General features: G+C 34.6%; 1 protein-coding gene across 1 annotated transcript in view; it reads left to right on the top strand.

The window, feature by feature from the left end:
* Positions 1 to 12,695, top strand: part of LOC138125606 (uncharacterized) — a 196,000-nt gene that overhangs the window by 58,544 nt on the left and 124,761 nt on the right. The window lies entirely within an intron of this gene.

Below are 12,695 nucleotides of genomic sequence, written 5' to 3'. Positions count from 1 at the left end.
GACCACCCACATTTTCTTTCATATTTCGCACAGATGGGGGTTTATGACCGCTACCCTTGCAGCATCTTGAGGGGCTGCACAAAACTTGTATCAAATTTTATAAATGAAACGATGTAGAATGCAACAAATGAAATAAGAAACATGCAAAATAAAAAGAATAATTTACAACAAATGTTAACAAATTAACAGCTTTCATCTGAAAAAATAGGCATATTAGGAATAACAGTATAGCCAGTACTTCGTGAATTCGGTCATTCAGTTCTTCTAAAGTATTGATAGGTTCGCGGTAAATATAGTTCTTCAAATAGGCTTCTTCCACCGTCTTCATCAAAGGACTGACGAACAGCATCTTCAGTTTCTGGCGTTCTAGCTTCTCGCGGGGGACCACAAAGGACCCAGTGTCTCGAGCACGATTCACCAACCGTAGAACGTTATACGTTATACAGCGTGATCAACAAGGACTGAAGCTGTTGGCAGCAAATGACAGCAAAATATTCCCAAAGTATGAAATTTTTTTGTGCGTCAGTGTTGGCACGCGCTGCAAGTTGTGAATGTCAAAAAAATTAGGTTATGTTACGAGTTGGTAGTTTTAAAACACGATACGTACAAAACGACCAAAAACAGTATAAAATGTAATTAGCGGTAGGTACTTAATAATGGCCCACTGTGTCGATATTCATAAAAGCGACAGGCCGTGCCCGCATGCCCCTCCTGAGAAACAGAAACATGTTATTATTTTCGAGTTGAAAGTCTGCGGGATGCAGGGATTAGATCCGGGAAAATTTGTAAGGTTGGAACTTTAATTTCTTCTTTAAAATGGTTAGGCAACTTCCATATGACAAGCCTGTAAAGTAAGGAAAAGGAATGACGTGATTTTTAATGGTAAAGATTATTAGGCCCTGCATTAAACGTGCCCAACAAAGAACTTTGGATGCGTGTGTTTTACATAAGAATCACGCCTGTTTGGAGTGAAAGCTTTCGCACTGACTTTCGAGGGTTTTGTTCCATTCTACCTCGAACATTCTCAACTACATCTTCTGCCAGTAGGTTTTGCCTTTTTCACATCACCTGTTTGTAGGTAACGTTGCACCAATCTCGTGCAATGCTGCCTAAACGCGACTAAGCTACCGAGCCGCCCAAAGTACCAACTGGCTCGGGGAACATTTGTTGAAATTGGTGCAATGTATCGTCCGTGCTCCGTGGAATACTGCCAACCGTCAGCAGCATCAAAATTTCCAGTCCGAAAGTACGCCATACCAATAAAAATGTCTTGCTCTAGTGTAAAAACCATTTTCATTAATAAATTGATACAAAAATGACACTTGATTTTGAAGTTTAAATTTGCCCGTCAAAATTGACAACTGAAAATGTAATGCTACCAACTTCACTGAAATTTTCATCATGTCATGTCATCATTGTTGCCAACAGCTTCAGTCCTTGTTGATCACTCTGTAGTTTGGATATGGCAAACGTTGTGAAAAACGTGTTGCATATTCTCTTGCATCCTCACGTGCATTCCGCCCCCACTCTTCATAAAGTATGAGCATTTCGGCATTCTCTGCAGCTGTATACATGTTTTCAATACGAAGTTTGACAATTTCTATTCAAATTATAACTTGACGTTGTCAAAATGTTCACAGTTGCCCAAACATTTACCGGAAATTCATATCATTCTTACTAGAATTATCTTCCTAGGCAATTCAAACTTTGGTTAAACTTACCTGAAATTCGAATTAACAGCGTCCTTCTGATTGGTCAACTTTAATTATTCATTACAAGAAAATCGATTATACCCTGTACTTTTTTTAAACGCTATTGCTTTCAGTTATCAACAAGGAAAACGCACTCTAAGTTTAATCCGCGAGTTCTGGGACACCTGTATAACGCTTTGTGTTTTATACAGTATGATTATTGCTTATTATTTATTGATAGTTTTAAGTGGAATATTATACAGGGTGAGCAACAATAACTGTTTCAGTTGGCAATAAAAAATTTTACATGAAATTTTCAAGACTGAATTGTACCAATTTCGGTTTGTTTTATTGACACTATTGACAGCTGGTATACATTTGATATTTAAACGTCTTGGTTTTTGTGTTATTTTATTAATAAGATGGTTTTCTCGTTGGAACATGACATAAAAGTCACCAAAAGTCACCAGAATTTATTGCCAACTCAATCAGTAATTGTTGTTCACACGGTATAACGGGTGACTATTAAAATTTTCACTTAGGGTTGGCTATGGAACATTCTTTGTTTTCCGTTGCACCTTAGACACTGACAAGTTTGACATTATAGTTAACATTATAGGTTATGTTTCAATTGAACTGACTGACATTTGTCGTTCGTTCTTGCGTGTGTCTAAAATAACAGAAAAAAACTCGTTCAATGCCAACTCCTAGTGAAAATTTTAATAGTTACCCGTTACTTCGTCCGTCATAATAAACAGACCTGATTCTAGGAAATCGAAGAAATGAAACCAGAAATTCAAACCAGATTTTATTCTGATCATGGAAAAGATTACATAGTATATTCAATGCTTTAAAAAATATTACATTCATAAGTGATGCTTTCGTTTATTTAAAAGAACACAGTAGTCAATATTTAAACTCTTAACAACACATTCAGTGCTAAGTGAAACTAAGTTTAGATGTACGGTGCGATAAAAAAATAAGTCAAAGTACACCATGAACAAGTCAACAGTTTTTCGAATAACTTAGTAAGAGTTGTTGTAGGAATGGCGGGCTGCTTCGGCCGGAAAATGAAATTCTTCATAACAGGCCATAAAATTTAAATTAAGAAAAGACCGTAGTCGACGTTGTCTATTTTTTTTATCTCATGTTATTTTAATTTTATAATCACATCTTATCAAACGGAAAAATTAATTTGATCAGTGAAATTATTCTACAGTGTATTTGAGTATTGAACTTATTCTATAATATACACAGTGAGCATTTAGTATACATCGTTTTGCAAAATATACCACAGAATATACCTAATTTTAATGCAGAAACTGTTTCATTTGTACGAGAAAACACACGACAGAATAAACCAGTTTAACAATCTGAAAGGGCAATTAGTCAAACAAATGTATAGACAGAACAACACTAACCTTAACTCCCAATGCGTAATTAACAATGATATTATTTGAAAATTTAAGGCTGAAAGGTTTCTTGGTCATTAGTGTCATAATCATCAATAGCTTTAAATTGCTTCGATTCAAACTGGCCCATCGTATTTTTGTATTAATAAGATGTAGCACATCTGTCTGTAATCAAATAAGTCTACATCTATAATAAACAACGTAACAGATGTACTTCATTTTCCACTGATTCTCCCACAAATATCATTGAGGAAAATGTGGTCAGGCCGGTTAGAACGGCGGCACCGACTCGGTAATATCTTCCTTTCGGATTGTCGTCATTCTAAGATTAATATCTTTGTTTCTCAAGATTTATGTCAGAGTAGATGCAACTTACCAAGAAAAAATAGACGATACAGCATATAAACAGAAGAATTCCATTTAGGGAAAAGGTGGGAATCCATTTTTGAAGTTTTGTTACTCCTTCAGTACAAACTCTGTAACAAATTTTGCAGCGAAATACATTACAGTAAAACAATTTACCTTCTTAAATCAACGTGTCTTTTTATACAAAATTTTATTCTATTTTCAACTTCCATTTGGTAGTGTTCATTTTTAAGCAAAGAACTTTCATCCTGGCTGTTGTACTGAGCCACATTGGTGATATCAGCAATACGTGAAAGTAATAAGTTCATTTGAAATAAAATATGCTCTACAATATATAAGAACAGATGGGAACAATTCACCATCGTAAATACTTGTATAAAAACCATCCATCTATAAACCCAGTTCAAAATAGATGCGTACTCAGAAAAATATCTATCAAAAAGGTACAGAGCAAAAAATACATCCTTGTCATTGCGAACAGGTAGGACAAATAGACTCGCAGCTATTAGTGCCAACCCAAAATTGACAAACACAAAACTTGTCCAAAACACAGATTCGGTTTTAATTTTTGCTGTGGTTTTGTTATCACCGCTGTCCAAAGCCCATGGTTTTAAATTTTTCAAAGTGATGTCAGCAAGATCGCCATCTTGCAGTAGTGTTATGGTGCTGAGCATTCCCTGAATAATTAAAAAAAAAGATGATTCTGTTTCGGTAAAAATTATTTTCCATTATTACATAAAACATTCCGAAAAACATGGGGCTGTATTTGACAAAATCCATAAGAGTCAGAACGCAGCAGAAAAAGTAGATTTGAATCAGTGTCATGGCCATTTGAAGAATTAATGTAGCTATTAGGATGATTCTAACGAATCTTAACTTTAAAATGTCAATTGACAAAATCCGGACTATCCGTAACGAGTCGTCTGAAACATGTTTAATAAAAATCTGGTTTATTTGCTAAACGATGGTACCTTTAAGGGGTTTCTTCGTAAAAAAAATCATTGCATCATAGGAGTTTCAACACACTGTGATAAAGAATTCCGGGAATGAATGCTGGAAATTTTAACAAGGACAATAAGTTAATAATGTTTTTTTTTCGACACTGTCAGAATTTTCTCCTGTGTGAACGGATTTTGATAAATTTGACAACTTGTCAAAACGAAACGTCAAGCTAATTTTAAAAATTTTAAGCGGTTTAGAGCCTTTAAGGGGCTCGCCGAACAAAAAAACCTTGTATTCAGCTCGTTCTTGTGTAAATTGGCTGGCACTCGTGGGCCTTTAAAACGCTCGTTTCACTCGCGTTTTAAACTGGCCCACTCATGCCAAAAAAAGGCCAATTTACACACGAACTCGTTAAATAAACCACTATTTTCTACTCCTATTGTAGAATGCTGTAATTATGAAAGCGTTTTTTTTATTAGATAACAGGGTTCATTATCCACGGCCCGTTGAATAATAATTTGAAAAATCACGCCAAATATCGTAGGAACTAGTTTATGAAGTCCAATCGCAAATTTTAATGCAATGGTGGACTTCGTCCAGCGAGAGATTGGGAGATTTTAAATTGTATTAAATTAACCCACTACTACAAAATGCACTAGAATACACTAATTAGAGCATAATTTCAGGGCGAATGTGTTATTAGTTTGTAATGATTTGAATACATTACTTTTTCCGTCAAATATTTGAACCTGCGCAAAACGGTAACAAATGTGGTCGTGATCGTCATCGAATCGGAGGAGCCCTACGTTGTGATTTTCTTTTGGCGGAAAAGGTTCGGAATGCAAACGGTGAGGGTTCCAGTCGGAAGAGTGCCGCAAATAAAACACACATGTGAGGGACGCAAAATACCTTTTATTAAAAATGTCTGTAATAACTTTGATGAAAAAGAAATTGAATCGAATACAAAAGACAGAAATTAAGTTTAACGAAGTACAAGAAATTAACTAGTTGAGTACATCACAAAGATAAGCGACGTCTATAGATATTCGGGGTATTAATGAACGTCAGACTATTTCACCGACCAAGCAAGAGTGACAGAGCGTTCCGGGGTCGTACGATTAGCATTCCTAGACCGCATCCGCAAAGACCTAGGTCCGCCGTCCCCAACCAACCGTTTCCGGACAAAACCCCGAAGTCTCTATAACCGTCGACGGAAACTTCACGAAAACATCCCGACGCCGCTCCCGCAAAGACTAAGGTCCGCCCCCGCTAACGGCTCTAAATAACCGTAGCTTCCACAGAAATTTACTAAACAACCCCACAACTTCCTGATTGTCACCTAGCTCCCACAGGGGCGCACTTACAACATTTTACTTTAACTTTTCCGAAATCTAGCAACAACACGAAGGAATAACCCGAGTTTAATTCTATCGAACAAAGCGTAACATTAAACGATGAGAAAATCCAGCAAAAAAAAGGGCAACATGAAACAATGATAAAATAAGCAAAACAAAACGCAACATTAAACAAGGATAACATAAGCAAAACAAAACGCAACATTAAACAATGAGGAAATAAAAGGGAACTAAGCGCAAAGTTAAATAACGATAAAATAGAACCACTTTAAATGGCACAAATACCAGTAAACAACATAAATCACGAATACAATAATCGCCGGTAATGTTAAAACCAAAAAAAAATGGCGGGTCGAGTGCCGTTAGAAAATGTTAGTGAAGAACAAAAACAAAATGGACGCACGCGGTTCGGACGACGGCTCCGTATTTTCGAAATTACCAGATTGCTAAAAAAAGAACCTCCCGGGAGAAAGATAACACTTAAAATTAACAAGTGGGCGCTTCTTAAAGCAACAGCATGCAACAAAATGAAATCTACAACATACCCTTACCACGTGGTCCTGGTCCCAAAAACAAAACACACAAAAACGGCAACGAAAGTGGGATAAATTACCCAGGTGAATTAAAACGTTGAATTCCCCACAGGGACACAAAATATCTACTCGGAACGGTAGTGTAATTGTTCAGATTTAACTTACAAATTTGAGAAACTTGGATCGCTCTTCGCAAGGTGTGTTCGTTTCGAAAAACTAAACAAAAAGTGACCTACCCCCTTCAACCGCCCGCGCGAGCCCGTTTCATCCCCGCTATATTTCCGCTTTTCAACAGCGTTGCCAACTCGCCAAGATTACCAACCCCATCCCTTAGTTCCTAGTCTAGCCGCTAGTACCTTCACATTTGGCGCGCTGTTGTGGCGGTACCGGAAATTTAAATTTAAATTTTAAACTGGGTCACTACAAGTTGAAGGATATATTTCAAATTTTACGTGCGCTAGGTATTATTTTCTCTACGTAGAATTTAGTGATTTTTATGTTAACCAACCTAGCGCTGAACAATTTCTCTTTACAGTCGTAGAAAAAGTATTGAAACGATTCGACTGTTCGTTGACTTTTCCTCGATGAAACTTTCCTTCCTTATTTATAATTTATGATTTATAATAACAATAATTTCAACGAAATATTTTAAATATCGTTAAATACTTGTTGACGCGATACAAAAGGAATATTACTTATTCAAAAATGAATGAATCGATCATTGGCTGCTTCTCATGTGGAACGTTTTTGGTGGATTCCATATTTTTCTCATTTCTCATTTATACATATAAAGGTCAGGCCTTCTAATTATGTTTTTCTAAAATCGACATATAAAGTTAATATTTAAATTGTCAGTATACAGGGTGTCTCAAAATTGGCAAATTCCAAATTCAGAGCGTTGTAAGAGATCACTTCAGTAGTCCAAATATGGAAATAAAAAAAAATCGGGACTCCCCCCACGAAGATAGTTGGTTTTCATTTAATATTCTGGTGGCATCACCTATGGAAATCTTTTGTTTTGAAAAACGGATGTCGCAGCGTTAAAATACGACATAACCTCACTATAAAATAACAGCATGACACGAATTATAATAAAAAAGTAACACAATTACAATTTACGTACAAGTTAATCATTAATCAATTTATTAAATGAGCTGCTGGAAATATCTACCTTCTTCTTTTCGTAACAATTTGTGGCACGTTCCTATTTTCCTACACAAGGTTCAGTGTGTTGCGCTGCGGTAACTGACGTATTGTGGGGACTGTGGGGAGCATTTTGCACTATTTCTCTTGCAGTTTCAATAACTGCAGCAGTGCGTTTTAGCGGCCGACCCCTGTGGTTTTTGTTCGGTAAACGCCTCCAGTTTCACGAAACAACTTTACACACCGGCTCAGGTTGTCTTCGAAGGTTTTCCGGCCAAAAATAACGTTGGGAAATTCGGCGATAAACTCTTCTAAGCATTTTTGTACGGAGTAGATCCATGAACCATTCACTTTCAAACCATTGCGAAAATAACTTTAAATCAAAAACGTTTTCTGCTCTAACGTGAACACCAGAAAAGAGTAAACGTAAACCTCTCTAAACGCAAATGTCAAAATATGACAGTTCTACTCTAATTTTACTAATCGGAAGTTCAAACGACGACATGCCTTAACAAAAACAAAATATTTTCATTGGTAATGCTACCAGAATATTAAATGAACACCCGTTACATTGGTCTGAAAACGCACTCTTTGAATTGCGTTTTCTTCAAATACGGACTGACAAGTTCAGTGTTATTGTTATTTATGGTGTAGATGATTGTGGAAAATAATAAAAATAATAACGTAAAAGTCAAGTGTTTACAAGCTCCACTCGCTCCTTCCCAACCACGCTCTGAATTCAGAATTCGCCAATTTTTAAACACCCTGTAGTTTCGAATTTCGAAATGACATACTTTTAGGCACAAGTTCCTAAAAGTAATGTCATGTAATGTCATTTTTTATTCTAAAAGAATCCGAATAAATAATGCCTAAAACACAAAAGACACGATTTATTGTTTTTAATAATTATGTATATCTATACAGGGTGGACCATCGTATAGCATATTTGCGATAAAACCTTTTGTTAATTGTAAAAAAAATTGAAATTTTAAAGACACAATCTTCAATTTGCGATGTACGAAATAGCCGAATCATTTTTTATAAAATAAAATAAATGTGAAATTTGACTTTGATAGCGTTTTATTATCACTTATCAGGGATAATATAATAAGTGGTACGCTTATTATCGATAATTTTTTTTTAATGATACGAATGCCAGTCTCAACGACGAAAATACAACGAGTGCAAAGCACGAGTTGTATTTTCCAAAGAATGGGGCTGGCATGAGTAATGTTGACATTTGTAAAAAAATTATCGATTCTTAAGCGTACCACGAATTATATTTAGGAAGAGAATATAATAAATTAAAATAAGGACCACAGATGCACATTTAAGCAAAAAAGCTTACCCCAACGAGTCAATTATGTGCTTTTTCTTTCTGGAAATGCGCCTAACACACTTAAAAAATGTATCTGACGTTTGTCTGACTTTTCTAAATTATTTTATTTGACAAGTGAAACAAACGCAAGTTAGCTAATACCAAATCGATAATAGTTAGTCGCGTATTGTCACTATGGTACAAGGTCCAATTGGTCAATATTTTAAATTTAAGAAGCACCGATTGGCTCAATATTCAATGTAAGTATTATATTCTCAAAGTAATAAAGCGACCCGAACTTTTTTCTTAGGATCGCACCCACAGGACAATGTCGATTTTGATTACACAAAAGTTGGTATTTAAATCAGGATAATAACTGAATAAACCGACATTTAACATCTACGAACAAAGTGGTAGCATATTTATGATAGTACAAATCCAGGATCGCACCACCGGTTATGATTTATAGCTGGTTGTTTGCGGAAAGCGACCATTGTCAATCAGGAATTATGACCCATCGTTGTCATAAATTACTCACATTTTGGTACCAAAAATTATTGGGTGATTTTCATATTATTATATAACTAAACTCTATTCAAAAATCAAAAAACCACCACCTGTTGTTTTAGGTTGGTAAAATTTAAAAAACCCTAGGTAGATATTTTTTCGTACTATGTTGGTAAATAAATTATGACATTTATTTGATTCAAAATAAAATTCAATTGCTTTGAATTTCGTTCATATTGTTTTATTAGCAGCACGTTTCATTTATTTATTGATTCTTATTATTTTTACTTAAACATGCCCAGAAAAACAAGACATTTAATAAACATTTAACCTCAAAATTACAAGTCTCACCAAATTTTACATTAAACAGCGTTGCCGATAGTAATTATCCAGGAAAATGCGACGTTGGTGGTTTTTTGATTTTTGAATGAACTTTATAGAGAATTGAAAATTCTCGATTATACGAGACGTGTTGCCCGGAAACATCACGAGATCGAGTGGTGTTTCCGGTAACACGTCGAGTATAATCGAGAATTTTCCATCCTCGAGTTGTATACGGGTAGACTATATCATGAATAAAAACAATAAAAAAAAAAAAATAAACAGGTTCCCGAAACCGACTGGGCGCGTTATGATCAACACAAGGGGAATCATGACTAAAATTTGAATATACCACCCTCCGCTTTAGTTCATCCGACAATACTGTTTAATTCAATTTTACTTCTTAATTGCTTAAACAAAAATTGCGTAAAAGGTTTGCCTCCGCAATTTAACTTAATTTAATAATAATAGAAAAGACTTTTATTAGAATCATTTTTTGTGTATGAGTTCTACTCATCGTCACCTATTACTGGATTTCTTCTGGCAGGTTATATCGGGACCACCCTGTATATACAACGTATCTCACAAATAAGTACATTAAATTTAACCAGTGACAGATCTGGTCACGAGCAACAAAATTGTTATGTACCATTTTTTCGGCCGAGGGAGAGATAAAGGGGATTAATTTTTTTTAATTAGTTTTATCCGACTCCAAAAGACAGGTGTTTACATGTTGATTCTGTGATTTAAGCTAAAATTTTGTGAAAATGGCACGTTCATTTTTGAATATTGAATATACACTGCGTTTTTTATTTCGCTGAACATTCAATGTAAAATGGCTATGTCCAGTTCTAAAATGGACAAGTCAATTCATTTGAAATAGGCAACCAAACTTACAGATCCATGAATCCTATGTTCAGTAAAATAAAAAAACTCACGGTATAGATATTGTGTATGGTGAATCGTGCGGGAGTGGTCCTCGAGCCCAGAGAATATCCTTGCGACTCCTTCTCGTGGGGGTACTGAAGGACTCGGTATAATCGATCCCAATTAATACAATTGACGTTTTAAGAGAACTGGTGGAAAATGTTGCCACAACAATTCGCAATAACAGAGGAATGCTGGAAAGAGTGAAAGAATCACTATTTCGTCGGTGCCTTCATTATTGTATTGACAATAACGGCGCTCACTCATCTCACTCATCTTGTAATGATTAGTAGTATTACCAATATTACCAGTTAGAATTAATGCGCTGATTTCTGAGACACGTTGTATATACACTGACCGGCACAAAAAACGACTCACTTTGAATTTTATTAATATAATTAAGTAATTCATTGTTTTAGAAATTTTTTTTTTATATCATGTTGTATTGATAAGTGTTATTTAAGTTATTTTTGCCAAAGAATATCCGACAAACAAAACATTAAACACAGCAAATAAAATTTTAATAAAAAAAAAAAAATAAAAGCAATTTTTTGGAAAAAATTGTGTTATGAAAAAATTGCCAAAATTTTAACAGCATTTTTCTCGTATTGTCAAATTAAATCTTTTAACACGTAAATCAACCGACAAAAACACAACTTGGAAGCAGCGCATATTTTCTAATAATTTATTTAAACAAAACAATTCGATTGCCATGGAGAGCATAGCACACTAGATCATTGAAAATATCCCAATTTAACTATAATAATAGTTATTTAATAAACTAGTTTGTTAATGAAGGCGATTAATAATCGAAACTGTTTAAAACACGAACGAGTTAAGCGAGTGAGTGGCTTTAATAGTTGAGATTATTAATCGCCCATTAACAAAAGAGTTGATTACAAAATTTTTTCGTTGACTGCAAACTTTTTTTTTTGGTAACAAATTTTGAAATTAAAGCCAAATCAAAACCAATTTCATCTTTTTCCATAAATATAACACCTTATGAATACCTTCATTCTTTTTTTGTCATCAGGGTAGCCCATTTTAAAATTTTTCAACACTTTCTATTCACTTTTCCACAAAGAGTGTCAGAAGACGTCAACTCCATTCGCATTCAATTTCACGTAAAAATCACGGTTGCTAAGGAAACCTAGTTACCTTTGAAAAATATGACATGCCAATTATAACCAAAAATGTCGGTTTTTGAAAAATTGAATTTGTAATTGTGCAGTTATGGAGCTATAAAATATAGAAAACCCTGCTGCACTACCTGCTGCAGTGTTGGTAAGTGCAAACAATGCATGTTCGAGGTTGTTTATACATCAAAATTTAATCAAAACGTCAAAATCGCAAAAATCGTTGACTAATGAAAAATAGTGTATTAATGAGGTCCATTAATACACTATAATTTAGATAAAATAATTCATTAATATTGAAATTAACAAGCGGTCAATGGAAAAGAAAAATAAGCACAAATATAATTTCAAGATCATTTATTAAAAAAATCATAATGAGTCGTTTTTTGTGCCGGTCAGTGTATGTAATTTAAATTATGAAATTCCAACTTACCAAACATACAAGTATTCATAAACTGATGTTTGATTCCTAAATCGTCCTTATCGTAATGTAATCGGTGCCATTAAATATAATTATTTAGTAATTAATTTTAGTAATTTGACTTTAATAACTGTAAACAATGTTTTATTCAGACAACCTTGAATATTGAGCATAGAGTATCTTGAAATTAGTGACTTTAATAGATAGTTACGAAAGTTATTGATGGAGGTTGCTCAAATATTCAAATATCAGAAAAGGATGACGAGGTAAGTAAATACTCGTTTCACTTTGGAGGGAGTAAGACCAATATAAAGAACTGAACTAAAGAATAAAAGAAATAAGAAAAAAATATTGAAGAATTGCAGGCAGCCTTAGAATCCGAATTGGTGATGTTCGATTTCGAAACAGGTTCTCTCAAAGCTTTCAAAGAAACATTTTATAAATCGAATATAGGTGGATGTTTTTTTCATTTATCGCAAAACTTTCGGCGACAAATCCAGAAGATTCCAGGACTAGTTCATTTACACGAAAACAGAGCAGACGTTAGATTGAAGTGCAAAAGTCTGCTCGTGTGAGCTTCGTACCACCTACGGATGTCCAGTTTTTTATACGAAATTCTTCAA

The sequence above is a fragment of the Tenebrio molitor genome, chromosome 3 (assembly GCF_963966145.1).
Source record: "Tenebrio molitor chromosome 3, icTenMoli1.1, whole genome shotgun sequence".
In the NCBI taxonomy this organism is placed as follows: domain Eukaryota; kingdom Metazoa; phylum Arthropoda; class Insecta; order Coleoptera; family Tenebrionidae; genus Tenebrio; species Tenebrio molitor.
This window is presented reverse-complemented; position numbering and strand designations above follow the sequence as displayed.